This window comes from Corapipo altera, unplaced genomic scaffold, assembly GCF_003945725.1.
Source record: "Corapipo altera isolate COAL_440 unplaced genomic scaffold, ASM394572v1 61045, whole genome shotgun sequence".
In the NCBI taxonomy this organism is placed as follows: Eukaryota; Metazoa; Chordata; class Aves; order Passeriformes; family Pipridae; genus Corapipo; species Corapipo altera.
In genome coordinates this window covers 1,198,462-1,223,459 of record NW_020884975.1, presented here as the reverse complement: position 1 = coordinate 1,223,459, position 24,998 = coordinate 1,198,462, and the positions used below count along the sequence as shown (strand labels likewise).

The 24,998-nt window shown below is 53.3% G+C and overlaps 1 protein-coding gene across 3 annotated transcripts in view; it reads left to right on the top strand.

Annotated features, from left to right (window-relative positions):
• Positions 1–2,332: 2,332 nt before the first annotated feature.
• The window catches only part of FAM214B (family with sequence similarity 214 member B), a 38,444-nt gene continuing 15,778 nt past the window's right edge, over positions 2,333–24,998 (top strand). For 2 of the 3 annotated variants that reach the window (XM_027665410.1, XM_027665412.1), the window contains exons 1-2: positions 2,333–2,441; positions 7,703–7,799. The gene's annotated coding sequence lies outside the window, so the exon portion shown is untranslated. Of the gene's footprint in view, positions 2,442–2,748; positions 2,836–7,702; positions 7,800–24,998 lie in introns of those variants that run through there. The other variant, XM_027665411.1, reaches the window with a different exon arrangement.

Below are 24,998 nucleotides of genomic sequence, written 5' to 3'. Positions count from 1 at the left end.
TTCTGCCCCATGAGAAGAGGAGTGGGAACACCCTCGCCCCATCAGACTGTTAAAAGGAACTTCTATGTCCTGCTCCTTAATCCTGTTTCTGGAATGAGAACGTGTTTTAAAAATCAGGGGAGGTTGCTAAGGGACAATGTGCTCAGCAGGGACATCCCTCTCAAACCCTCAGCACTCAAAAGCAGGAGGTAAATAACTTGGGGTATTATTAATCCTTTGCTGCCCACACAATAAACAGAAATGTATTATTCTTGTCAAGGACAAAGGAGCCCATATTTCCCCACAGTCGAGGAGCTGAACCAGCAAATTTTTTGGTTTCGGCTCCACGGTGGGTTCAGTTTCGACTGTAGTTGTTCCAGTTCAGTTCCTGTTCAGGCCAATAAAGGTTCATTAACCATTTGTTAACCCTGAACTCATTTCAGCCAGTTCACACTGGAAAACAGAGGCTGCGAAAGCAGCTGTGTGATGGGAACTGAGCCATTTTCAGCCTATCTCTGGTTTCTGTGGCCTCTGCTCCTGTCCTGGTTGGACACCAGAGTTTCTTACCAGCTCAGAAGAGATGGAACACAGGGTCAAAGGGCAGAAAAGCTAAATTTTGCACTGGCAGTCTGTAGGAAATCCACATTGTGAGGGACAAACTGAGCTTCCTGGGCTTTTCCTGAGACAAGCACCTGCACACGTGTGGTTTGAGACAGTGCCTCCTGAACAAACAGGAGCACTGGAGGATCGCATGTTCCTGTCAGTAAGCTCAGAAGTTAAAACATTCCATACGTTAAATACTCTTTAATGGCCCACAACTTGAATCTGGGGACAGCGGGGGTTATTTAGCAAGAAATCTCCTACAGCAACAGGCTGAGGCCCCAGGGGAAGATGAGGTCTCGTGTTGGCAGCTGCTCCATGGCCACGTAGCAGCACACTGAGCTGCCACTTCTCCCTGCAGAGAGGCATGTGCAGGACAGGGCTGTGAAAGGACCAGTCGTCCTGCTGTCCCTCTGCCCCTGGCTATTCCCGGACAGCACCAGCACGGCTTTATCCATGACGGCACCTCCGAAAATAATGCCCTGGGATCAGCAGCGAGACGAGGGGGGCACTGGGATTCAGCAGCCGGTGTGCTGCCGGTTCACATCCAGCTCGCTGCACGCTAGCACAGTCAGAAGACGAGATCTTGGTTATATTTATCATTTGACGGTGCTGGTCCCCACTATTTTTAGAGCGGTGTTGCAGCTGCAGCTTGCTGAGGAGCAAGGTGAGTCGGCTGGGGGACTGATCTTTACCAAGTTTCACCCAAAATTCCTGAAGTCAAAGCGTCTCTTCCCCAACCTGAACGGCCCGAGGTCAGGTTGTTGAGCTGTGGGCTGCTGCCCCTCGGGGCAGTGGGTCCTGCCGGGGTCCCTGAGGCAGAGCCCGGTTGCCTCATGGCTTTAGGGTGTTCCTGAGTAGCCACATCCCAGGGGGCAGCTGCTCCCACAGGTCGGGCACCCACAGTGGGCTCTGGCACAGCCTGGCACTGCTAGTTCCCAACCTGACTGCATGGGTGGGGGCACTGGCACCACCTGGGTGGTGGGGGATACTCAGGTGGTTCCCCTTGGACCGTGTCTGTGGGGCAAGGGCCACGCCGTGGGTCTCACCTGGGGGAGGCTGTGCCTGTGGGACCAGGGGAGGGCTGTGTCTGTGGGGCTGGGACACGTCGCACGTGTGGGCCTGGGGGAAGGGTGACTGTGGGGCTGGGACACGCTGTGCCCGTGGGTGTGTCCGTGCTCGTGGGGATAGGGGGTTCCCGTGGGTGTGGGGGGCTGCCCGTGGGGCTGATACAAGCTGTGCCCAAGGGGTGTGCGGGGGGATCATGTCTCTGGGGTGGGACACGGCGCACTTGTGAGGCTGGTGGGGGTGCCTGTGGAACCGGGACACGCCGCGACCCTGCTGTGTCCGTGGGGTGGGACACGCCGTGCTCGTGGGGATGAGGGGTGCTCATGGGGCCGGGACGCATTGTGCCCAAGAGTGTGTCCGTGGGGTGGCACACGCCGTGCCCATGGCGATGTGGGGTGCCCGTGAGTCGCGTCAGGGGTCCGGGGTCCCCACGGGGGTCGGGGGGGCACAGCCCCGCCCAGGGCCGGGCTAAGCCCCGCCCCCGCCCGCGCCGCTGGCCAATGAAAAACCGTCTGGTCCGGCCCCGCCCCTTCCCCGCTGTCATCACACACCCGCACGTGGAGGGGGCGTGGAGGGGGCGGGCCCTCGGCGCCTCGCGTCACTGCTGCTCCGCCCGCCCATTGGCCGCGCTGCGCCGCCGCTCGCCCCGCCCCGTGCCCTGCCCCGCCCAGCGCACCAATCAGCGCGCGGGGGGCGGTCGCGGGAGGCGTGTTCCCGGCGGCACCCGGAAGGAGCGGAGGGAGCCGCGCACAGTCGGGGCCGCAGCAGCGGCGGCGGCGGCGGAGGGGGCGCTGGTGGGTCCGGCGGGGCCGCGGTGGGCAGGGCCGGGGGGCGCGGGGCACGGCCGGGCAACGCCGGGGACGGGCCACCCCTGCGCCGTATGACGGGGTTCGTGCGACTCGTCCCCGCCGCCCTCCCCCCGGTTCCGGAAGGTTCGGGGGGGCCGTTGGGACCGGGGGCCCTGAAACGCAGGGGCGAGCGGCAGCAGGCGGAGGCACGACCGGGAGGGGCCGTGACCGGGCAGTACCGGGGGGGCCGTTACCGGGATGGGGGGATGTGAACTGGGGAGGTCATGACCGGGATGGGGAGCTGTGATCTGGGGGGAAGCCGTGATCGGGATTCGGGGTGTAGCCGGGAGCGCTGTCACCGGCGAGGGGCCTGGCATCGGGGGAAGCTCTGTGGCAGGAGGTGCTGGAGCGGGCGGGGACGGGCGGCCGTGTGACCGCAGAGCTTTGGGCAGGGAGGGGGGGGTTGGTTGTTCGGGGGTGTGGGGTGTCTGTGGCTTCGGGAGGGCTATGTCTGTCAGAGGCAGGTCTGGGGGAGGCGGGAGGGACCGGAGGGGGGTGCGGGCTGTGCTGGGGGGATGTCCCTGGTCCTGGTTGACAGCCCCTGGCAGCTCAGGGAGGCTGCGCTTCCCCTGGAATCGCCCACCAAAAGGCCACGTCCTCCGCGCTGTGACACGGGCATGGGACAGCCTTGGTGCGGCTCTGCCCGCACTGTGGGGCCTCCCCGTCCTCCTCCTTCTCCTCCTCTTCCTCCCCCGGTCATCAGCCCAAACCCAGCAGGGACTGGGTGGGTTGTTGCCCCCCGGGGCAGTGAGGTCGTGTCTCCCCGGGGAGGGGAAGGCGCGGCTGGGGCGGCACCTGCCCCGGGGGTCCCTCCCGGCCCCCGGCTGGGGGTGCGGGGTGGGCGGATGTGAACCCCGGCATCCGCCGCCCTCTGGTGACAGCCAGGCGCGGGCGGAAGGGCCCAGCGGGGACAGTCACCCACCCTAAATCGGCGGCTGCCGAGCTGGCGAGGCTTTCAGGCTGGTTTTATACGGGAACCGCACGGGGAGCGTGCGCTCGGCAGTCCCGGGTGTCACGTTTGGGAACTGCCGTGTGCCAGGGAAGGCACAGGGAATCGCTGCGTGGTGAGAGCCGGAGAGATGGGCTTGCTCACAACCCACCCTGTGAACACGATCCATCAATTATCGTTTGTCTCCGGGCTTTCCAGTCTCCTTTTATTTGATTTTTTTTTTTAATTTTTTTTAAAAGGAAGGTGTGTAGTATTTGCAGCTGCTCGGGAAAGGATATGGTAGAGGAATGCTGTGCTGTGTTTAAGAGTGTTTTAAAAGTCGCTTCCACACAGTGCCTTTTTAAAAACCTCAGACAAGCAAAGATTTGCTTGAGACCTGTCCTCTCCCTGAATCATGTCTCTCAGCCTTGGCAAAGAGGGGAAGTTGAGAAGTTGTGGAGAGCGTAGCAGGCTTGAACCCTGACACAAAGGAGTGTCTTGGCGAACTTGGTAACACGCAAGGAGGTGAACAAGGTCTGGCAGGTGGAACAGGAGAAAACTCCCAGTGTGATAGCGCTAGAGTTGCTTTCAGCAGGGCTGGGCTTTAGGATGAGGACGGGGAGGATGAAATCATCCTGTAAAGCCTCGTCATCGCCCTGTTTCGCAGCAGTAATTCCCACCGTGTGGGTCTCGGCGTGAGCGAGCAGCGGGGCCCTGGTAAGGACTACATGTCCCAGCATGCAGCTCCCTGTGCTGAGAGCAGGGCACTGGTGGGAGCTGGGAGGTTCGTACAGGGCTTGGGATCCGAGGGGCACTGCTGCCACGGCGTTTGTTGCACAGGACGCGGCACCTGCCTTCGCCTCACCTGCAGCCGCTGCCCCCATAACGCTTCGCTGGATTCCTGCTGGCTCTCTTAGGCCTGGACACGTCCCTTCCCCTGGAGCCTGGGGTGGTCAGGATGCGTGGGGACAGCAGAGTCCTGCTGTCACCACAGCTGTAGGGCTATGGTCCCTGAGGAGCTGGGCTTGTGGACCAAGGTCCAGCTGCAACTGGGGCAGGGCTGGGGCTGTTTTAGCTCTGCCACTCACCTGCCTTATTTCTATTCCCCATGTGAGAGGTTTCTTATCCCCTAACAGAAGGAAAGCTGGTGGAGTCACTGCACCTTTTTGGGAACCCTGCTATTCGAGGCACAGCTTGCTGAGAGGCTCTCCTGCTTCCTTGCCTTTACAGAAAACTGAGCAGAGCAGCTCTAGATGCTCTGTTCTTCATGTCTGCCCTCTGCAGAAACGGCCTTTAGGGAATTACAGATAATTTTAATTTTACTGCTCTTTCACTCCTGGTGGGTTCCTCCAAAGCTGCTGAAGACCCCAGTTTGTACATCCTCCCTCAACTGGTGGTGCTGAGCTTTCCCAGCTCCTCTTCCCTCAGCTGTTTCTGAGCATGTGGAATAGGAGAAGGAAGGGAGGTTCCCTCCCTGAGTTCAAGGGACCTCTCAGGGCAGAGAAGCACATCTGTGTCTTCAGTCTTCCTCCTTGTGGTCTGCTACCAGCTGCTTGCCCTGGCACATTTCTGCATGGCTGTGCTGAGTATCAGAGGCCAGAGATACCTGGACTTTGCTCACTGCCTCTGAGGGTGATTCAAGGGGATAGTTATTGATCTGACTCTTCAAAGTCGATGACTCTTGACTCTTCCAGAGTCCTTTACCTGCCCTTACTGCTCTGGGCCTGCCCACGTTTGTCCTCTACTAGATTTGTTTGGCACCATCGCGTGCTGTGTGGAAATGCACCATGCCTGGGGGCCAGGACGCTTCCTGGATGCAGAACAAGAAAACCTGTTGTTGGTTGGTTGGACTACAGATGTGAAAGGAGAAAGTGAAGATGTATAGTTAGAACAGTGGTGTCCTCAGCACGCTGTCAATGGAGCTGTAATCAAATTATCAGAAGCTTTGGTAGCTGGAGGAATTAATGAGTCGAGTTTGAAGCAGGACAGGTGTGAAGAGCAGCATGGGAGAAATCCTGGAAGGAGACATTTGTATGTTAACAGATGGCTCATAGGGGGTTACTTGCAGGTTACTTAGTGAGGTTGTTGCACCTTAGTGAGAGTCTTCTGTGAGAGGGTTTTGCCTGATGCCTCTCCATCTTGCATCACTCCCAGGGACCCCCTTCCTCCAGCAGGCTGTGTGGTCCCTGTGTCCTGGTAACACCATGTGATCATGTTTCTGATCCTTCCTTCTGTCTGCAGTGCCTGGCACCTCTGCTCCCTGACCAGCTCTCTTCTTTTGTTTTTGGATTTTGCTTTTGCTCATGACCAAGTGAAGCAGGTGAATATAAGCTCTAGAGAGCTTGGTCTCACAGAGTTTGAGGCCTGCTTTAAAAATTATTTTCTTTGACTGGGAAGTTTCTCTGCAAGTCTTCATCCTCACTTTGGCTTTGCTCCTGTCTTTCACAGGAGCCCTTGCTTGGCCTGTGAATGCCCAGCTGCCAATTAACATGTTTTCCCCCTGTTTCCGTCTGTGTCTTCAGCTGGTTGTGAATCCTGAATGAAGAGCAGCTGAGCTCACATGCTCTGCATTTCAGAGAGCTTTTTCAGGACTGGCCAGTGGTTTGCAGTCATACTTGCCTGTGCTGTGGCCTGGACAACCCGCCAGCTAAGCAGCATGATGGTAGAACAATACTTGGATGGGAAACCTTCAAAGGAGTCCTGTGTGCTGCAAAGTGGGAAGTTAGTGATTCAGCTCGAATTGCTTTTTAGTAACAAATCCATGTCCTGGGCCAGGGCTGATGTCAACCCTGTGATTCTTCTTGTTGGAAGTGAACAAAGATGCAAAGCCCTTTATGCAAGAGCTGAGGTGATAATCCAGATCTCCTGGCCTCAGTCCATTTGGGGTAATTGCATTCTTCCTGGGGAGCGTTTTCAACCCATCCCTGTCAGATACATTGCCATCGCTTCCTGTGCTGCAGCAGTATGTGGGTGGCAGTACTTCAGCCATGTCCAAAGCAATTCTTGTCACTGCTCAGGCTTAGCGCCTTTCTAGCCTTCTCTGAAAGACAGTGTGGTAGAGCAGGGAATTGGTGGATTCATGTTTAAATACATGAATCTTTATATATACTCGGGCTACACTTACTGGGGCTTGCTCTGCTTATAAGCTGTCCAGAAAGATAGCCCTTGTGACTGGCTAGTGCAGCTTCCAGGTGAGACATCTCCTGGGATGCTGGTGCAGGTGTCATTAAGCAGAAACTTTCTGGATGCCTTCTTGACTGTTTTAAGAGCTGGTGCCCCAGTAAATGTGGCAGTGCTTCCCTGCATCAGCATGTGAGGGCTGTGCTCCTGGAGCACTGCCATCCTGGCTGCCCGCAGCTCTGGTCGGAGCTGGGCTGTGCTGCTGGGGGTGTGACAGGGTGGTTGCCTGTGCAGGAGGCCAAGCTGGGGAGCAGGGACTGCCCCTAAGCAGCTTTTGCTCATCATGCCTGAGGCCAGGGGAATGTCAGACCTGATCTTGGGGAGGCGGGTATTGTCCTCATTTTCAGGACCTGCTAGGCATGAGGACCTAGCAGAGTGTGATCTCCAGTGGTCTGTAATTATAGCACTGGGAGCCTGGGGAGGAGACTTAAACAACATCTTTGTGATGGTGTTGGCAGGCCTCTCGGAGATTTCTATTAAGCAATTGTCGTTTTCCCCCTTCACTGTAGCCTGGGAAACGCTGCGGCGTTGGATTTCTCTTGGTCTGTTTGGGTTGCTGGGAGGGGTGTCTCTCCAGCAGTGGAGTTTGTCCCTCCCTGCCCTGGCTCCATGTCTCCATGGGGTGGCTCAGCGGGTGGCCTGTGGGGACCACAGCCAGCGCCTGCTCCTGCAGATAAACCATATGCCAGCGCACCCACTCGGGTACTGGCACAGCTCGTGTGGTGCAGCAACCTACAGCTGCGTGGGTGGAGAGGAACAAAGCTGAGGGCATAGAAAGGCCTGTACTTCCCACTGAAATCCGGGGAAGAGGGATGGTGGCTGTGACCTTAGCAGCCCTCTCTGGAGAGCCAACCATGCAGGGAACTGGGGGAACAGCTGGATCCCAGGAGAGAGTCAGGGCTGCAGCTGGAAGGATGACCTCCGGTAAAAGATATGGCAGAGTCTCTGAGGTGGTGGGGTGCTTGGGGCCTCTCACTTCTGTGCGTGGGCCACTAACTCACTTAGCTCAGGTGAGCAATTACTGCCTGCCCAGTGTTCCTGCGTCGGCAGGGTATTCCCCAACTAAGCTGAACCTGTGTCCTTGCACTTGTCTTTCCAGGTGATTCAAGACAGCTGGAACAAGAAACCCCAAGACCACACTGCAGGTGCTGACAGCTGAGAGCTGCCTTCTCTGTCTGCTTCAGCCCTACATGAAGGTTAGCACCATTCAATCATCACCAACTTCCCTCCCTTCACCAGGGCTGAAGCAGGGAACCCCATGTTCTCCTCCCTTTGGCCCACAGGGATAACTGTGTAGTGTAGGTGTCACCCGAGTGAGGTGAGTACCCACATAGCCAAGGCTTGCTGGGTACTCCTGCCTCCCACCTGGCTGCCAGTGTGGCAAAGGGAACCTGGATGTGTGTGACCAGTGCTGCTAAGACTGTTTAACCCTGCACACAGTTGTCAGGAGCTCAAGGGTGGTGTGTTCCAAACCCTTGGGAACTGGCAGTCCGTGCTGTTTGCTGCACTTGTCCTTCTGCATGCCAACAGGATTGAATGGGAGCATTTTCCAACTGCTGTTCTCTGCTGTCCTTCACCTGAACCCAGCTGAGACTTCACCCAGAGATTGTGGCAGACGTAATCGTGCTCTCTATTAGAAGCAGTTGAGGTCTGCCTGCATCTTCCCGGGATTTTGTAGCTTGGCCTTGGTGTATGAGGCTTAGAGTGGCAGTGAAGGGTTTCAAGAGGACCAGTGGTCTTTGTGTTGCCACGAGCAAGAAATGTTACCTACTCTGAGGAAACCAGCCTGAAGCATAGTGGGATGGCTGTGGGCTTCCTGCCCTGTCTGTGGGTGGTTTGTGCCTGCCTAGGGTCCAGCAGTGCTTGCCCCATCTCCATGGCGTGCTCTCACCTACCTGGAAGGGAGTCCTCATCAGCACTGTGCCTCCAATAGGGCAGGCACCTTACCCTAGAGCTGAGGTGTGATTTGGCTGGGAGAGACTATGCGGGGAGCAGTAGTTTAGGATGCTTGGCTGCCCAGGCTCTGCTGCTCTTCCTCCGGAGTGTCTGCCAGGGAAGTTGGGGCCTGTCCAGAGACAGCTGGAAACTGAGTCTGAGGCCATCTCACCCTTCAGCCTGATGCTGAAGTGGTACCCACAGCGAGTGAGGCAGGGATAGATTTACCTGTGAAGCTGAAAGGAAGGAAGGAAGAAGTCCTTTGCTCGTGTCAGTGCACTGTGCTGCAGATTCCTGATCACACAATGCAGCGACAGACCCTTTATCCAGCTGGGTTGTGGCAGTAACTGATACCTGCTCCATGACAAGAGGACTTTATATCTCTCATAGTGATAAAAAAGAAACATGTTATGTGGCAAAGACCAGAGAAAAGGTTTGCACTCAGTTCTGCTGGAGCTGCTTGAAGATCCCAGTCCACCAAGTTCACAGCATCCTGTCAGGGTTCCCCTGCCTTTTAACAAGGGGCATTTTAACAAAGGGCTCACTACAGAATCACAGAAGGACTTAGGTTGGAAGGGACATTTAAAGTTCATTGCATTCCAACCCCCTACCATGGGCAGAGACACTTTCCCATAGACCAGGTTGCTCAGGGCCCCATCCAACCTGGCCTTGAACACTTGCAGGGATGGTGCATCCACAACTTCTCTGAGCAGCCTGTTCAGTGGTTCACCACCCTCTGGGGTAGCGTTGGACACACTTTTCTCCCACTCACCCTTGTTGACCAACTAGCTTGATATCTTCATGGGCAGCAAATCCCCCATATACACATAGAGCAGCAGCTTCTCCTGTTACTTGCCCATGGCACGAACCTCTTCTCTGATTTATATATTGCCTGACCCAGGTGATATCAGTGAATTTATATTTGGGCTGGATTAATGGTGTTAGTTTAATTTAGTGCAGCTGGCAGTAATCTGGAAGCCATTAAAGCTTGTAGACCCTTGGACAGACACACAGTGCCTCTCTTGGGAATGGGATGGAATGCTTTGCTGGGAAACTCAAAGACTGGGCAAAGTGGAGGTTATATCTTCAACAGAAAGCAGTCAGCCTAACATCCTTCAGCCTGCTCTTTTATATATGTGGGCTGCCATTGCCCCTTGGTCTGACCAACTGATTTAGGAGTAGATCGTCTTTCCACTGAAAATCACAAGAAAATGCCACCCCTCCTTCAGAGGTGGGGCTCTGGGTTCCTTGTGAGTGTTGGACTGGAGTTACACAAGGAATCCCCTTTTTGCCCTACCATCTCTGTTGCAAGTAATTTGGGCATTCAAAGACCCTGTACATGGGAGTGTTGGGACAGCTGGATCCTTGTTTGGTTCTTGCTGCTCCCAAGAATGGAGCAGAGAATCATCTGCTGAGGCTATTTTAGGTTTCTGAACATTGCTGATGTCCCTCTGAGCTCCTATTTGTGTGTGATCCTGCAGCTCCCTGCTAAGAGCTATGTGAGAGTCCTGTATCCTTATGTGAGAAGGTTTTGCTGGGGCATAGTGTCCCAGGGCTTAGGAAGAACTTCTAACTCCTCACTCACCTAAAATGTGTCAGCCATATCAGATGTATCTGTGCCCCCTTTTTTTAGCATTAGCTTGAAACACCCTTTAGACCTCGCTTTGCGGGTGCCCATGTGTTGCCTAGTGGGAAGCAGGCTGCAGCTTTCCAACCTTTTCCTGGCAAAAATGTAGCATCTTTCCCGTTCACAGCAGCCGATTCCAGTTGTATTGGATGGGAGCATGCATTGCAGAAAACAGTCTTCCATGAAACCTCTTGATGTGGATATACTCCAAAGCTCACAGCGGAGTGGGATGAGAGCCTGGGTTCTGGCCCTCTCTGTATGGCTGGATGGCTCCTTGCCCTCTGGCACTGCCATCTCCCAGCACAGCACAGGGTGAGGCCTCCCGGCCTCTCCCTTCTTAGTACGCCCAAGACGTTTGGCCTCTCTGCACTTTTTGGTTTCCACCTGCTCAGGTGATTTTTCAGCATCACTGAGCATTGCAAAGTTTCATGTTGGAGCAAGATGTGGCTCTGCAGTTTTGGCCCATCTTTATTTTTAGCTGTGCAAGACATGGTTGATAGTATCAGAAGGAAGTTGCATGGCCTCCAGTGCTCCATGACTCATCCTGGATCAGGACCGAGGCTTTGCTAGCTTCTGCTATAACCCTCAAGTGATGTAACTGGTTGTAGTGGGCCCTACTAGATTTGGGAAAGGGCAGAATGGGGAGGGGAGCAGAGCTTTTAAAAGTTTTTTTTTTTCTTGCCTAGGAAGTCGTTAAATTCATTTGTTTAAAGATATTGGCAGGTATCACACCCCTTAGTGTTGTTCAACAGGGTCCTTTGTCTTGCCCTTGCATCTTGTGTGGGAGAGATGAAAGCGAGAGGAGCTCTGCTTACCCCCTGGCTTGGATAACTGTTTAGTGGCATATCACAGCAGTGGAGGAGAGTTTCTAGGACAGGAAACAAAGCAGGATCCTGTCTCTGATTCAAGCCACAGTGAGTTTTATACAGCAGAGCAGACCTACCTGAAGCGGAAACTGGCTGGAGCTGAAGATCAGAGCCTTAGGAGGTGCCAGCCAGGATACAGCAAGAAGAATCTGGGACCACCATTCCCATCAAACCTGGCACTGCCACAATGTAGAAAGAGCTCATGGAACTTTCTGACCTGTAGGCAGCAGTGTTAGGCTGGGCTGGGCAGGTGGTACATGTCAGCACCATGGAACAGGCACTGTGGGACAGGTGAGGATGTTAATATCCTTGCCTGCCACAGCATGACAAGGAGTGCAGCTAGAGGGGCCTCTATTCTCCAAGTCTGGCAGCTCTGTTGCACCTTGAGACTGGGCAAGGTGAGATGTGATGCACCTGAGTCCAGAGTAGGCTCCTTGCCCATGAAGTGGGTGGGGATGATGGTTTTTGGGAGTGGGCTTCCACTTCTGCCCCCTTTCCTTCCTTGGGGTGATGAACAGCCCTTTAGGAACATGTTTAAATTTTGGGTGTTGTGCTGCACATTTTATTTGTGGGGCAGCAGGGAGAAGACAGCAGGGCTTGGGGGAACAGAGATGAGTGGGACAGGAAGGAATGCTGGAGGGTATTGCTATGGCAACTTGCCACCGGCAGCATCGCTGGCATGGCAGAAGAGCAGCCAGAGCAAATGTACAAGCTGCCATAGCCCTCAATGCAGCCCCGTCCCAGTTGTGACATGGGCTCGTTACTGCCGGGCTCCTGCCTGACAATCTGTCATCCTGAGCCGTTCTCCTCAGGCAGCAGCCTCAGGGTGGGTAGCCAGGGGGCTTTTGTCCATCTTCTTCCCTCTTTCACCCCTCACTGGGGTATGGGCAGGCAGGTCCTGTTTACACACCTGTTCTCTTTGAAGCCTTGAGTTGCAGAGCAGGCCCAGCCAGAAAAAAGCCAGTCTCTTGAGCCCTCTCACTGTACCATGGAGGAAAGCGAGTCATTCTGCTGCCCTTGCTTATCCTCAGTTAATCAGTGGAAGTGGCTCCAGTCATGCCTTCACTGTCCCAGGATGCCTGGTCCTGTACCATGCTGTCCACCTTGCAAAGCCAGTTTGCCTTACTCCAGGATATCTGTACTCTGAGGGAGAGCAGACTCTCTCATGTGCCTTCTGATATGGTCTGAGACCATTCTCTGGGGCAGGTGAAGGAGAGGTTAAACATTTTTGAAGCTGCCTTTGCATAGACCCAGATACTGGTAGAGAGCTGGCTCCTGTTGCTGAAGGGAGCTGGGAACATTGTATGCTCACTGCACAGAGAGAATGGCTCAGGAAGCAAATCTCCAGCCTGGCAATAGTGTGAGTGTGACTGAGACCCGACCTGTAATCCATGATATACCTAAAGGCCTGGATGTGAGCCAGGGGAAGGGACATGCTGGCAGCAAGCACAACCTGCCCGTGTCAATGTGGATGGCTGTGTGAGCTGTAAACCTCTCTTGTTACACCTCTCAAAGGTCACTGCTCACAGTGAGCTACAACACCCTGCCCACAGCTCTGCACCCAGCCCAGAGCCAGAGGAGAACAATGCTCTCAGAGAACGCTCTGGGGTCAGATGTCTGGGCTTGCCATGAGGTGGCCAGAGTTTGTCTGGGACTAGGATGTTCAAGCAAAAATGGACAGGAAAGGATGCCTGTCTGTGAGCTACCCAAATGGCCCTGCAATCACAAATGTCACGATACTTGCCTGAGCTGTGACCCCTCTATCCAACTCTGAACTAGTACAAGGCATCAGAAATTCCCTAGAAAACCATTTCACCATTTCCAGTCTGCCACAGTGTCCTTCTCTGAGTTAGGGTTGCTGTAACTGCCTACTGCTGTCAAGTGCTACAGTTCCAGTCATCTTAAAACTCCCAAATAGGCAAGACTTGTTCGAAAAATGTCCCCTGGACTCCAGACCCTAGTGTTGCCAAGGGAGAGGAAACAAGGAGGTGGAAGCTGGGACATGGAGGCTCTGGAAAGCCGCCTGCAGCAGACAACAGTGTGCTTCCTCCCTCGCTTCCAACAGGCTCCTTCCCTTTCTAGATGGAAACAGCTTGCAGCTGTAGCTTCCTTCCCACAGAGGAAGCTGGGACACTGGTACCTGACACTGAAGGACATTTTGGGTCAGCAGCTCGAGCACGGCTTTCTGTGTATGTGACCTTCAGCACTTGGTGTGAGAGTTGGCGTTAGACTGTGTTATGGGTGCAGAAGATGTTAGAGTATGGTCAGAATCCCCTGAGCCAAACTGCAGTTCCCTCTGAGCCCACTTTCACAGCCTGTGGTTTCTCATCTTTCCTCTGGACTGAGGCCCCAAGATGTGCTAGAAAATATCATGGAGTGATGCAGAGCCCAGCAAATGAGGCTCTGGGTTATGTGTGTGTGTGTTGGGGTGGGAATTGCCACTTTCTAGGGAAGAGGGTATTTTCTCTTTTGCTGTTTGTACAGCACCTTGCATGCCAAGATCCCAGCCCAGGGCTAAGTCTCTGGGGCACTGTGACCCCATGAGTTACAACCGTGTCATCTTTGAAGTGCTGCTCCCTCCTTTTCTGTCTTGCCTGCTCATACTGCACATTATTAAGCACAGCACAAAGCATGAGAAAAACCCAAAGGCGGCGGGGTCACATACTCTGCTCCCGATTTGGGGAGGAGTTAAGGCAGTCAGTGCTGGAATAAGCATTTAGGGAGAGACAGCCAAGAGAGATTTCCTCCTGGCTGAGCCGTGGTGTTGAAGTTTGGAAAGTACTGTGTGGGTTACGTGCTGCTTCCATTGCCTAAGGCAAGTCCAGGACATGCATATCTACTGAGATGGGGACACCGTCCTGAGCTACATCACTCTTAAAAATTGGCTGGTGTCTGTGGGACATGAGGAGCAACTGAATGCAGCTGCTGCTGCAGGAAGAAGACTGGTGGGGATTTCAGCAGAAAGATGATGAATCATTGAGACCAAGAGGAAACTTTGACTTGGTGGGTGCTCCTACCTTCATTCCCAAAATTGTGAGAAGACAGCTGAGTCGAGCAGTGCTGTACAGATTACCCTGTCTGGAAGATGCATAAGGGATCGTTTGCAAGAGCCACCTCTGTGCTCAGCTCAGACCTGGAGAAAATGCCTGGGCGCTGTGCACCAGGGTTTTTTTGCTGCCAGTCAGCACTGCTGGAGCTCTGCAGAGCGAGCACAGCACCAGCACGGTCAGCTTAGCACTGCCACTCAGCAATGCCTTTCTATACCAGCGTTTGCATTGCTGATGAGATTAGCATAGCTGGGCCAGCAGTGGACAAAGGGGGTAATTCTCAAGATCCTCTCTGCTGCGGCTGCCAGCAAAATGAAGCAGTTATGGCATCAAGTAGCAAGTCTGAGCTTTGCTTTCAATTCATCTTCTAACAGCAGCAACAGCTAAAAACATGAGCAGTTTTTGAGAAACTGGAATATTCTCAGGCTTTTTGTCTGAGTCCAGTCTGCCAACCTCTCCTCTAGGCTGACAGTCTGGGATCTTAAGGTATTTACTATGATCTGTCCTGGCTATGTAATAAATCTGGAGAGAGAGAACAGAAAAAACAGTGGCATCACTGCCAACCTTAAAGTGCTCCTCTTGCTGCTGTGCCTGTTCCCTCTAACCAAAGGGCTGTTTCATGGCTTAGATTTGTTGTGGAAACAGAATTGCAGTTCCTCTCTTTCTCCTGTGCAGCTATCTCCCTGGCAGCCCAGTAGGAATGATTTATTATAGATTTCAGCTCTGTTTAATTCTGTTTCCCTACAATATTACACTGTTAGAGTAACTGAGCAAAACGCAGTGGTGTTTCCGGAGGAAGGCTGCTATCAGAGGCCACCCCTGTAGCAGAGGCTGGAAGCAAGGAGGAACAGTTTACCAGGAAATGCCTGTGTTTGTGTGCTGGGTGCTTTGGGGAAGGAAAAGACATCTCACCATTAAAGCTTCCTCACTACAGGACCCCAGACATTGCTGATGAACCTCTTTGAGCAGCAGTGAAAATGCCGCCCTCCAGAGCCTGGGAAAGGTCTGACCAAAGTGGTGGTCTGGAAAGAAAAGTCAAATTCTGTCCTGAAGTCAACCTCAGTGCTATTTTCGGAGTGGTTTTTGGTTTGGAGTTTTGTTTGAAATTACTTTTTGGTGGTGTTGGTTTACTTTGGCTTTTTTCTGGTACTGAAAAAAAATGGTATTGCTTGTGCAAATCCCTGTAAGGAAAGAGAGAGAATTTCCTTTGGAGTGAGCCTGCCTGAAACTCGATACGTCTCTGATGTGTGTTAACAGAGAAATGAAAAGATAGTGCCATAAAGTGATAGGGGATAATGAATTTCCTCTACTATTATGTTGTCCTGGGAGATAGAGCTGGGGCAAGGGTATTGCAATAAAGTTATGCTTTGCATGACAACAGCAGCAAATACCACCTTAACACACATCCCTGGAGAGGGGTGAAAGGGTCAGTTTTCACAGAGTCTCCAGGAAGGTGGAGCAACACAACCAAGAAGACAGGAGCCTGGGAAAAGATGCCAGGAGATTTGCAGATGAGCAGTGCTTAATAGCTGTGCATTTTTTGCAGCTTAAGTTCTGCTTTCCCATTCCGTGGCCCAGCTGAACTGGACAATGTTGGGCTCTTAATCTCACTGCAATCTCAAGAAACACAGTAAAGAAACCATAACTTTAATAACATTTGTGAGATGTCTGACCCAGACCCTGAATGAACAAATCTTTAGCTTCTCTGTCTACGAGGCAGATAGATGGGTGGTGGCTTGTTAACCGCACCAGGCAGGGATTTTAAAGGATTCTGCTGTGAGTGAACGCTGCTGTAGAACTGATCTTGGGAAGCTTAACTGGTAAGCAGGTCCTCAAAAGGGTTTCTGTAGGTGTGTAGTGAAAACAGAGAGCCTGAAATCAGTACCTGGAAACTTCTCAGCTCCTAGAGCTGGACCAGAGAATCAAGTCTGTACTCAAACACATGAATCTTTTGAAGTAAAGAATGCTCAATGCTGCTCAATGTAGGACACATGGATACCTTTAACTCTTCCCATCACTGGGGTTCTCAGAGGTCTTGCCCTACTGCCGACGCTGTGCCAGGGGCTGAGGGCTGCCCACCCTTCCTAGGGGCAGGGACAGCTGTGACTCAGTTTCCATGTGGCCTGAGAAGGAGCGGGGTGGAGCAGGACCGGAAAGGGGCAGAGGGGAAGTTACAGCAGCTGGTAAGAAATGGCATTTCTGGGTGCTGCAAGGTGGCCCTACCCTATCCTGTCTGCAGAGCTGATGTTTTGGGGTGCAGTGGTACAAGGCTGCTCTGTCTGCCATGGAGCTGGTGTTTCAGAGCGTTGCTGGGCAGCTCTGTGCCAGCTGAAGAGCTGGCATTTTTGGGTGCTGCAAAGCAGCCCTTGCTCAATACTGCCTTCTCCCATGCCAGGGATCATGCCAGGAAGGGAGAGCTGGCTGTACCTTCCATCCCCTCTGCATTTCCATGTGCATAATTGGGGTGTATAATTGCTCACAGTCCTATGGCAGTGCTTCCTCCAGTGTATGACTGTGGACTGCTGATTAGGATGTGGGTCTGAGCTTATCTCAGACAGGGCAAGAATCAGTGTGGAGGCTGTGTAGGTAATGGCATGGCATCCCTTGCTGTCTCTCCTTTGCTCCTGCTCTTGGAGCAATGGCTCTACCTGGAGGCAGGAGCAGAGGAGTCCTTGCAAGAGTGATAAATAGGAGTGCCTGGTCCCAGCTGCTTCCTTCCTTATCCCTATTACTTTGTTGTAGCCCCAGACCTGCATGCATGAAGCATGTTTTGTAATAAACCTGCTGAACTGAGGGAAGGTAAAGCAAAACTAAAGAGTTGTGAGCCCGACCCCTCCCCATGTCGCTGCATCAGTGTGGGGCACAGTAGTTTGTAATGATGATGAGCATGGCCAGACATCCCTCCCATCCTGTTTTGTGTATCTTATGCATCCTGCAAGCCACCGACAGATTGTTATACAGCTCTTTTGTAAGCGGAGGGTGGGTCCGGCTTCCCATCGATGCAATGCCTGGAACTGCCTTGCTTCTGTGAAACTCTCTTCATTTGAGACAGTGCCCTAAGGGTTAAGCCATGGTTGTGGGATAGGGTTTGTAACAGGAACAAAGAGGGCTTTTAAGGTCTGTGTTAGGCTAGGAATAGAGGGAATGGATTGAGCCTTTCCCAGTGTGTTGAATTACAAAGGTCATGGAGACCCTTTTGCTGGGAGGCAGCACAGATCGAGGTCCCTGCTGGAACTGGGGCAGAGAAAAGAATTTGTGAAAGTCAGTGAGGGCAACTTTGTGGAGAGCTTTAAAACCAGGTGAAAACTGGAACTGTATCCTGAGAAAAATTATTATTGAACGCAAGGCTGGAGACCTGCCTTGGGATTTTTGAGTGGTTTGGTTTTGTTCTGCCCCCTTCCCCCTATTGCCTTTGCAGCTACCCCCACACATGGTGCCTGAATTTGCAGTGTCACTGGTGTAGCCAGCACTTGGGTTTCTCCAGCCTGCTCTGGGCTGGTGAAGGCAGCAGAAGGTAAAAGTCAGTGCCTGCAAGGGAGGATCTTTCTAAAATGCAGAATAGGAGACAGTCCCTGGTGCATGCCTACCCAAGCTAAAACTGGATTTTTCATGTGTAGTCAGGCAGGAAAGCCCAATTCTCACTGCTTTCCTAGCCCATCTGCTTAATGCTGTCTGCTCAGGATGCCCCATGGGGCAGAACAGCAGAGGGTCCAGCATAAGGAGCTTGGGTATGGATGGATGGCATGAACCTCTGTTTCCCTTCTCACAGCAAAGTGAAAAGAGAATACAGATAGTTTCCATCTTGAGCTTCAGGTGGCATAAGCCAGCCATCCAATCCACCCAGGATATGTATGGGGGACAGCAGGATCATCCCCTTGCTGAGGGGTGTTAAAGGCTGCTGAGACAACAGGGGTTTCCAGCTTGCAGGAAGGGTGAGCACAAGCTGTGAGCCACACAGTGTGTTTTCCAATTTTAGCAAACCTGGATTTGTGTCACTGACCAGAAAAGGTGGCTTAGTCCTTAAAACTGTCAGGCTGGGTTAGCAGGCACTTCGCCATTCAGCTTTGTGCCCTGGCACAGGCATGCTCCCCCCATCTGATCTTTCATTTAGAGGAGTTCCACTTCTGATCTTTGTGTTGGATCAGATGACCTTGAATGTGAATTTTGGAGCAAAGGACTGATGCTTTGTTGGGCTCTGCCTCAGACATGAAAGCTGGTTCCAGGGAATACCTCACGAGGGTCTCTGCAGCTACCACCTAAGTTAACGGCTGAGAGGCTGCTCTGCTTTTTCAACACCAGAAAGCCAGAACTGTGGGACCACACAGTGTCCTGAGAAAGAGAACCCAGAAAGGGAACTCTTGGTTTGGAGCTCTCAGAAACCATAACTGTGCCCACCTTGGTAGCTGACCTGTTCTCAGAGTCATTCTCTGTGTGTCTGTCCTTGTAACCAGGAACCATTTCAGCAGAAGCATCAACGTCGTGAACTCCAAGGACTAGATCATCCTGATGAGAGAAGGGGCATGCAGGGGAAGCTCTTGGAGCCTACAGGACTTTATGGGACAAAACCTTAGATTTCTTTGCCCTGAGAAGGAAGAAAAGGCTCTGCACATGCATGGCAAGGATCAAAAATTAAAAAATCCAGGGAAAAGCAGCAATTCTGGCATGCAGTTCTGAGCTTTGGCAGAGAATTGTTCTTTATGCCTATTAATATGTGGCATCCCAGCCCAAATTATTGTCTGTTGCTCCCTGGCCAAAGAATGGTTTACTCTGGCCTTCATTCCAGGGTGTCAGAGCCTTCTCTTCTGGCTGGGGCTGCGTGACCCTGCTGGAGACATGATGCTTGACCAACTTGTCCTCTTGCAGCAACAGCAAGGCTTGTCCTGAGTAACCTTGCTGTGTGTCAAAATGCTTCAGCTCACCAAGCACTCCTGGGTGAGAGGTACCAGTGTGACTTTGACCTAGGGGATGGGGAGAGGAAAAGGGGAGAGAAGAGCCTGTATAATCCCAGCGATTTTCTCCTGTAGTCAATGGAAAATGGATCCTCCAGCTACGACAGGCAGAGATGCAGGCCTGTAAGCGGGTGTGCTGCACAGACCAGGATCTTCTGCCCACACCAAAGCTCTCCGGTGCTCCTTGACAGGTGGATGTGCAGAGCTGCTCACTCTGCCTGCTGGGAGCTCTCACTGGGCTTGACACAGCTGCACAGTGCCATCTCCCTCCCATCACTTCTATCTGCTCTGATCCTCTCTGAGAAGGAGACTGAGGTTAGCTGGGGAGCACTTGGAAGGGGTGATGCTGTGGAAAAGGGAAGGGAAAGAATATGGGGTAAAGCCTTTTTGAGCCTCAGCCCTGAGCATTAGGGAATTGCCAGTCAGAGGAGCAGCCTGCAGACGTGTGTATGTAGATCATGTGCATGGTTCCTACTGTCCAGACTCAGGAACTGGCCAAGCCTGTGGGCCCTGCATGCCCAGTGTCATTAGCTGATGCCAGCTGACCATAGCCATACTCAGAAGAAGTCCTTTTGTGGCTCCTATGAGATTCTCTACCCTGGAAAGTAAAACTGGGAAGAGGCACAGCCTGGGGGGGCATGTTTGGCTGTACCCAAAGGCAGGTTGGCTGGCAGATGTCTCACCTGTGGATCTGAGCTACAGCAGTACTGGGTAACCCTCCCACAGCCAGCGTTGGGGGTCAGGCTGCTGGAGGGCTGATAAAGGGAGTGGGTTTGCTGGCAGACAGCCTCAGAGCCTGGAGAAAGCCCTCCCCCAGTCACTCCTTATCTCAATGCTGGCACAGGACAGCACTCCCAGCCTGCTTCTCTGCCCTGTTTCCCCACAGTGGACTTGAGCCAGCAGTGTCACCTCCGCCCCTCCTGCCACTGGGTGCTGCAGGAGGAGAGGGCTCTGGCACAGCCAGGCCAGGCTTCCTGCCCAGTTTACTGCCTTGCAGAGTCTGTGCCATTGTTACACACACACACACACACACACACACACACACACACACACACACTCCCCTCACATGAACAGGCCTGTGACAGAAATGGGTGAGTTAGTCAGGAGGGGTTGAATCACAGGCGAATGAGTCAGCAGGAAGCAGAAGGCAGGTGCTTGTCCAGGACAGGGCTTTAAGAGAGCCCAAGGGTCTGGCAGCTTATACCAGGTCCCTGGGAGGTGGGGTGAGGGTGCTGAAGGAGAACTGGGAAAGCCACAGGGCTTAGCAGGTGGAGGCAATGCCTTTGGCTTGGGAACAGGCCAGAATCTTAGCTACATGCTAAACCTATTCTCTGGCCACATCACCAGCTGTGGGTATGCTGCTATCCTGGAAAGGCATCCTTGGTGCTGAGGCTTTCCCAAGAGATAAGCACTGCAAGGGAGAAGTGCAGCAACCAGGCATCCCTGCCTCCAGGGCATGGGGTGGATCTTCATCCCCTTGCAGGCCGTGGGGTGTTCAGCCAGCTCTGGGCAGGCTGAGCAGGTCTCTGTACTGGTCAGATCCTGCCCAGTAACCTTCACACCTTGTCTGAGAAAGCAAGTGCAGGATGGAAAATGAGTGATATCTGCTGGAGTAGAGAATGATGAACAGATAGCTCTGGATTGAGTGAACACAGCATGGAGGGAGAGCTGGGATGCAGATGATGTGCTGGAGATTTGAGGGCGTGGTTTGTCGTTGGCTCCAAAATCTCTTGTGTAATCTGGGCTCTGCTGCAGACCCTTGAGAGTACTACAGGGGTCACAGTTGGCTGCTTCCCTCATCCAAGGGCCTGCTCTGGGCTGTTGTGTTTCCATCTAGCCCAACTGGTCTCTGCAGCATTGGACTCCTAATTGTCCTGCTCATCTCTCCTGAGGAGAGGTCTCTCACAGGGAGGCAGACTTGGTATCAGTGCTACAGGGGCAAAACCAGAGCACTCTCTGTCTAGGGCCAGACTTCTTGGAACAGCTGACTGGGGCTCCTGTTTCAGGATCACCTAGGTGTGTTGCAGCAGGCACTGGTATTGCTACCAGCCAGAGCAAGGATCAGATACTTGAACAAAAGCAGCCCCCACTAATCTCAATGTTGAGGTAAGACTCTTTTTTCAGCATCCTCCAGGTGTGCAGGTGCAGGAACCTCGTCCTCCCTGGAGGCACCCTTGGCAGGAGGGAACCCAGCAGGCTCCAACAGTCTCCAGAGATGAGCACTGGCTTCTTGTGTGCTGCCGTGGGCAGAGGCTGAAAGTGATGGGCTAGTGCAGCCTGGTAGAGGGGAGGCAGGAAGGTGGGCTCTCACTGCTGCTGGAAGCTGTGGATTTGTGGTGAAGCTGGAGCTGGGCTCTCCTGGGAAGTGCCCAGGGACAGGATGAGAGACAATAGCACATGAGGGAAATTCCAATTAGATATTAGGAAAAATATTTCCCTGCAAGGCAGTTAGACTCTGGAGTAGGGCCCAGAGAAGGGAAGCAATCTACACATTCGGTGACTTTCAGCCCTTGCCAGGGGCAAACCCCAAGCAATTTGCTTGAGCTTGACCCTGCTGTTAGCAGGATTGGACCAAAACCCTCTGAGGGCCCTTCCCACCATTGTTGTTACTCAGTTCTGCAGTTCTCAGAGTGCTTGGCAATGTCACATCTTGTGGCCTATTGGACTGACTGGCTTGGAGGCAAATGGAGGGGTCAGGATGTTGTTCTGTCCTCTCTTGGTCTCATCCACACAGTATTAGCTGTGCCAGGAGATGGAGGCACTGCCTTAGCAGCGGTGCTCAGCTCATTGACTTGTCCCAGCCTATCTTAGCTGGAGCACCCATCTCTCTGAAGGTCTGCATTACTTCCTCCCCACGTGAGCACAAGAAGCATGTGGGCAGTGAAGCACAGAGTGTAAATCATTCTCCCTGCTCTGCTGGCAGCACAGAGCCATGATCTGTAAGGGGGTGCTGATGTTGTTGGAAGGCTGGTGAGGATGCTGGCCCCCAGCCCTCCAACTGGACGGGCTCCAGGTTTATCTTCCCCATGATGCCTGTCCCAGAGACAGTGGTGATTGGAAGGGAAGTCACCAGTAGCCTTTTTAGAGGTTCCAGCTGCCTGACCATCCTCAGCAGATGGAGGATGAGATGAGCCCAAAGGACTGTCTGGAAAGAATTATTTGCTCCCAGTATTTTCTGTTTCTTTGCCAGCCTTTTATTCTCACGGTTGCTCTTTTCCTGATCCTGTCCTTCTGCAAGAAGGCTGCTAGCAGTCTTATCAGCCTTGTGTTCAGAAACGATCTCACTCTGCGATTTATTTTATCTCCAAGCTTTGACCCTGGTCTGACACTGCAGAAGCCTGTGTCTGGTGTGTCAGTGCTCAGAGGGTGTTTACAGTGTTTGCCCCATCCTGTCTGCAAGAGTAATGAACCAGAGCGAAGGGGTCTGCTCGTAGCCATGGTGCCTGGGTCGAGCTGGCCTGCAGCAGGAGCTACATCTGCCCTCTCATCTGGCAGAGGCTGGGTGGATGTCCAGGCTCCCTAGATGCTTTTATATGGATTTTCAATGTCTAGGACATTGCCATGAACCTTTGTTAGTCCCCAGATCCCTTCTCAAGTTGCTCCTTTCAGCCTTTCCCTCGGGCTCGTTGACACTGGGCTGCGATGGCTCTCACTTCCTCAACAGTCCACTTGTTACTCAGTAATGCTCTGGACATTCTGGTATCATTTGGATATTCCTGTTACAACACCTGTGAGTATTGAGAGCAGCAGGATCTGGTGGTCTGGGCCAAGAGGCCCCTGAAGTCTGTTCCCAGCTGCAGGTACAAGTGCTGCCCGGCTGGAAATGAACTGGTTTCTGGTAGCACTTGGAGAGCTCTCAGGTACCTCATAGGCTCTGTCTGCCTAGCAGCATCAGGTCTCAAGGGACATCTGTGTCCTCAACAGCATGGCTGCCACCAGGATTGAAGGTGTTTTGGACTCAGTGTCCTTAGGCTGGTTTATGAGGTCTCTGAGCTTTGTGTGTCCCCACAGAAGCAGCAGAGCAAAACATGGGTGCAACAGTGGCAGCAGGCAGAGTTTGCCCAGGGTTCTTGCTGAGACTGATGTGGGGGGCAGATAGCCCCAAGGACACGTCCTCTCCAGCCTCTTCCTGGTTTGAACCAGTTGAGGTTTGGCTTCCTCTCCATCTCCATGCAACACCCAGTTGCCAGGTGGATTTCCCCTTCCATCTGGAGGGCATCCCTGGCCATGTGCATTGCTCAGAGCCCTGGCAGCCCTACAGGAGTCCCTGTGGAAGGGGTGGCAGGTGCACTGGGCAGACGGCTCTGCTGTCAGTGGGACCACATGAGTGGTTAAGTGTGTGGACTAGGAGGTTTGCCAGTTTCACGGGATGTAATAGGAGCTAGACTGTGTCTCCCACTGCCCTGTGTATGGATATGCCTGTGGTCAGACATGACAGTCCCTCCTACCCTCTTGTTTCCCTTCTTAGGGGCTTGTGCTCTCATGTGTTTGATTTCATTATGGGCAACAGTATGAGTGTTTACAGATGAAAACTGTGACACCCTTTGCCTAATTCCAGCAGGGTGTTTCTCACCTGCAGTCCTAAGGGAAGGAGAGGCTTTCCTTTTCCGTGACAAGGAGCAGGACATTGAATTCATAGCGCAAATCCTCCTTCCCTGCTGTAGCCCTGGTTGCGTCCAGCTCTTTACAATCAAAGATGGATAAAGCCTTGCCTTTATGGCCCGAATCTCTGCCCAGCCCGTGTCATTGCTCTGGCCTGGGCTAGACCTGAGCTTTTCTAAATCGCTGCTGGATAAGGGTGAGTTGGGTGGGGGTGCACAGCCGTGTGTGTGTGTTTGCGTGTGGTATCTCCTCCCCCTGTGCCACATACACGTCTAGCACGGGGAGTGGAAAAGATGCTGAATGTCCCCACAGCTGCTGCAGCCTTATCTGCAGGCTGCAGCTTGGTAACCAAGAGGGAGGCCCGAGTGCCTGTGCTCAAGCACCTCCCTTGCAGGGCTCTTACGGGCTCTTACAGTAAAAGGAAGTGTATTGCAAGAGGGGCTGCAGCGGGGATGGGCAGTTCCCACCAGGCAAATCCTGCGTGCACAACCCTTGCTGCCCTTCCCACTGCAGTCACTTGGCCTGCTCTCTCTGCCAACATGTAGATTTGACGCCTGTGTCCGGAGCTGATCAGAGTAATTCAGCATCCCTGGGACTTTGTACTCTGCTCTGCAGTGCCCAGTGACCACTTGGGGAGGTAGGGAAAGGTGAGGCTGCCGTGGTTCTCTCAGGTGGGTCTCAGGGACTCATCAGAGGAGTGTGTGTGAGGAGGCATGGGCTGGTGGGGCTGCAGATGTGTGGCAACCAGGGGTGGGAGGAGAGTGGGGTAAGTTGAGGTGTGAGCTGCAGCAATAAGGAGGCAACAGAGCACAGGTAAGGAGCTGGGGACACCCCTTGGGGGTTTGAGGAAACAGGGCAGGACCTGCGAGTGGTGGAGGTTGGGGTGGGTATGAAGAAGAGCAAACTTGTGGGGATACAGAGCCCAGCTGCCATGTGAAGGATGTGGGAAAGGTGAAGTGGTGTGCATCTGGGTTCAGGCAGTGTGAATGGCTACAGGGTGTCAGGGTACAGAAGGAGCTGGCTTGGTAAGGAGCAAAGACGGGGCTGTGGATGCCTGGGGCTGTATACAGTGGTGAACAGAGAGAGAAGAGAGGTGAGAGCAGAGGTAGGAGCAAAAGGGATCCCATCACCTGCTGATATCTGTGCTGTCTTCTCCTGGCTCAGAAAGCGTCACCCCACTGCCAGAGCTCCCTGTCAGAGGCTTCTGTTTCTGTACCCAGCTAGTGGTGCTGGAGAACAGGCTGGGCTGTTCATGCTGCACATAATGATCTGGTTTCCCATGGTGCACTGCCCAGGACAGGGAGCTGACAGGATGGGAGTTACTCTAAGTGATTGCCTTGCCACTGGAATTGAGTTAAACAGGTTGGAA